This window comes from Triticum dicoccoides, chromosome 5B (assembly GCF_002162155.2).
Source record: "Triticum dicoccoides isolate Atlit2015 ecotype Zavitan chromosome 5B, WEW_v2.0, whole genome shotgun sequence".
Classification (NCBI taxonomy): domain Eukaryota; kingdom Viridiplantae; phylum Streptophyta; class Magnoliopsida; order Poales; family Poaceae; genus Triticum; species Triticum dicoccoides.
In genome coordinates, this window is record NC_041389.1 from 536,398,986 (window position 1) to 536,402,950 (window position 3,965).

The window sequence follows — 3,965 nt, forward strand, 5'->3', positions numbered from 1 at the left end:
TAAAAGAATTTGACTTTCCAACAAAGTAGTCGTATAGAATCAAGATTAAACTTAAACAAAATTAGTATAACTCCCTAACAATCAACAAATTATTTATCACTTGGCATGAGTGGTAAGCTACATCAAAACAAATTATTTCCACGGTGGAACAGTATGGTCCAAAACCTGTCATTTTCGCAAAAAAACAAAATGCAACAAATCTTATAATCTTCCAAAACCGATTTGCTTGGTCTCGAAGCCAAGGATGCTATTGATGATCTCTATATCCCAACAAACACGCACGCACGCACAAAGTCAGGGATTACAACTAATTAATCATGATTCGGTGCTCAGTTAAAAAAAAAAATCATGATTCGGTGCTATATTAAATCGGATCTCACAGCTGTTGTAGATCCATTGCTACGCACGAACAAAGTTGTACTTTCATCGGAGAAAGAAGGCGGACCCAAGAGCTTTGCATGATTAATCCCATGGAGACGAGGTGCGCCGTCTGTCATGGCGACATGGGCCGCGGCCACGCCACCTTCACGGCCGAGTGCTCCCACAGCTTCCACCTCCGCTGCGTCCACCACCAGACCGCCTGCCCGCTCTGCTTCACGCCGTGGCGCGACGTGCCGGGCGTGGCGCCCGCCCAGGACCTGGTCTTCCGCGACGACGAGCCGCTCGAGCCGCAGCCCGCAGCTGCCGCCGCGGAGAAGACGACTGCCAGCGGCGGAGTGATGTCCATCAAGACGCACTGCGAGTACCCCGCCATCGCCAAGGACGCCAGCCGCGACGGCTTCGCGGTGCTCGTGCACGCCAAGGCTCCCGCGCTGGCTCCGGCCGCGGCCAAGGCGGCGCGCGCGCCCCTGGATCTCGTCATGGTGCTCGACGTCAGCGGGAGCATGGGCGGCCGCAAGCTGGCGCTGCTTAAGCAGGCCGTGGGCTTCGTCGTCGACAAGCTCGGCCCCCACGACCGCCTCAGCCTCGTGTCCTTCTCGTGCGACGCCCGCCGCCTCACCCGCCTCACGCGCATGTCCGACGCCGGGAGGGCCTCGACCGAGCGCACCGTCGAGTCCCTGGCCGCGGGTGGCGGGACCAACATCAAGGAGGGCCTTCGCGAGGCCGCCAAGGTGATCGCCGTTACCGGCGTCATCCTGCTCTCCGACGGTCAAGACAACTACACGCTGTCTTCAAGGTTTTACAATCACGACGTGGCCACCGACTACAGCGTGCTCGTGCCACCTTCCCTGATCCGCACGGGCGACGGTTCCTCGCCGCCGATCCACACGTTCGGCTTTGGCACCGACCACGACTCGGCGGCGATGCACACCATCGCGGAGGCCACCGGCGGCACGTTCGCCTTCATGAGAACGAGGCCGTCATCCAGGACTCGTTTGCGCAGTGCATCGGCGGGCTTCTCTCGGTCGCCGCGCAGGAGGCGCGCGTCGCCGTCGAGTGCGTCTGCCCCGGCGTTCGCGTGCGGTCCATCAAGTCGGGGCGCTACAAGAGCCGCGTCGACGCTGACGGGCGCACCGCCGCGGTGGAGGTCGGCGAGCTGTATGCCGACGAGGAAAGGCGCTTCCTGCTGTTCGTGGACGTGCCGAAGGCCGGCGCCACGGACGACGTGACATCGCTGATGAAGGTGAGCTGCACATACCGCGACGTGGGGACCGGGCAGTCGGTGGACGTGGCAGGCGAGGAGGTGGCGGTGAAGAGGCCGGTCGAGGCGCCGGAGGCAGAGCCGGACGTGGAGGTCGAGCGGGAGCGCCTCCGCGTGCAGGCCGCCGAGGACATCGCCGCGGCGCGGGCGGCGGCCGAGCGCGGCGAGAACGCGGAGGCCTCGGAGCTGCTCAGCCGCCGGCGCATGGCGCTGAGGCAGTCGCCGCTGGGCGCGAGCGGCGACGCCGGGTGCGCGGAGCTGGCGGCGGAGCTGGGCGAGCTGAGCGAGCGCGTGGGGGACCGGAGGGAGTACGACCTGTCGGGGCGCGCGTCGTTGCTGTGCGGCATGAGCGCGCACTCGCAGCAGCGCACGTCGGTCAAAGTTGGGAGGGCGAGGTACGCGACTCCCGCCATGCGTAAGATGGTGGACCTGTCGGTGAAGACTCGTGAGCAACAGCAGCAACAGGCACAGGCACAGCCAGCGCCGCCCTCAAGGACGACGATGCCGCCGCCGCCTTCGGCGGCGACGGCGGCTCTCGCTAAGAACCTGGTGAGGAGATACCACCGATTTCTACGTCTCAAGTGAGCACGGGGCGATCAACTGAACTGCTACGAAAATGCTCGCGCGCGACGAGCACGGAAAATAATTAAGACGTGAACTTGCACGGTCTTTTAGATTAAATTTTTTTGTTTCCTTTCTCTTTGCATTCATCAATCTTGTAGGAGTAGGTTTACAGTTTGGTTCTAAAAGTTCCTAGCAGATAATAATAGGCTGGTTTGGCTCACTGTTTTCCCTTTTACATTCGTATGAATTACTACTGTATTTATGGAACGTCGTCTCTCTGTTTGCTGGGATTAATCCTCCCGAACGAAACCAACTCACCGAGAGCCTCAATCAAGAATAATAAAACGACACGGGTCGAGGTGGCAACCCTGGCGGCTAGGGTAACTCTTGGAGTAAAGTCTGAAATAAACCCCAACTTTATAGAGGCCGACACAAATGAACCCTCACCTTTAAATCCCTGAAGTTGGTACCCTGACCTCTTTGATCCTGGTCTATTCTAACCTTATGCATGTTTGGCGCACTGGAAATAGAAACAATTCAAGGCGGGTTCATCCGCTGCTCTCACTGACATTATGGGTCCACAAGTTAGTCCTCCTCTATCCTCTCACTACCGGAATAACCTTATATGCCTACGGCCATATCTATGCCGACGGCTGCCGTAGGCATAGATGGAACTATGCCGACGGCCTGGCGAATACCGTCGGCATAGAAAAGCCGTCGGCATAGCTTCATCTATGCCTACGGCAGCCGTAGGCATAGTAAGGCTGTCGGCATACATCGATCTATGCCTATGGCAGCCGTAGGCATAGTTAGGTCGTCGATATAGATGTGGCCCTGGTGGCTCGGGGACAGACGGCGGGCTAACACCGTCAAATCTATGCCGACGGCCCTGACGGCGGCCGTCGGCATAAATATCATCTGGTTTTTTTCTTAGGAGCTGCCACGTGGCAGAGCTATGCCGACGGCAAAGCCGTAGGCATAGTTATCCATCTATGCCTATAGCAAGGCCGTAGGCATAGCGCCGCCACGTGGCGCCTCCTGGTAGCCCCGAGAACTATGCCTACGGCATGGCCGTAGGCATAGATATCATCTGTTTTTTATTTTAAATTATTTTTATTTTTAGAAGTTAAAATTTGAATAATTTAAATCTAACTTATCTGAACTTAAACATACACAAATTATACATCGACTTGAGGTACAATTTTCCATAGATTATGAATATCCAGATTGTTTTTATTTTTGAGTATGTTAGAAATGTGACCTCGTGTACTTTTGCATATATGTCCTTATACTTTGTTAAAAGCATAAGTAATTGATACTTGGATCGATTTTGACAAATTTTATATGGTTTTTTTATCAGAATCTTAAAAGGATTATGTTGCTATACTATGTTTCAAATTTGAACTAACTTAAATCATGTTTGCTTCAAATTTACATAAAACACCATTTTGTTTTGATTTTTTTGTATATTTTGAGAAAAAACCCTTCGGGGGTAGCAATGCCACCAGAGCATCGTGCCGGGTCTTCATACATGTCCTAAGGTGTGGTGGCACGTATAAAGAGGCAATACGCGGCTCCGGTGTGAGGTCCTCCCCCTCACGGACGGCAATGAAATCGAAGTAATCCCTCTGCGATTTTGGCGTTGCATGAAATAGTTCTGAACACTCGGAGTGTGACCAATTCATGAAATTTTTACACAGTGCAGACACATGTGATATAATAGGTGTGGCAATTTCTTATATTTTTTAAAGATGCAAGA

At 54.3% G+C, this 3,965-nt stretch overlaps 1 pseudogene; it reads left to right on the forward strand.

Annotated features, from left to right (window-relative positions):
* Positions 1–503: 503 nt before the first annotated feature.
* LOC119309975 lies at positions 504–2,227 on the forward strand (annotated as a pseudogene).
* Positions 2,228–3,965: the final 1,738 nt, after the last annotated feature.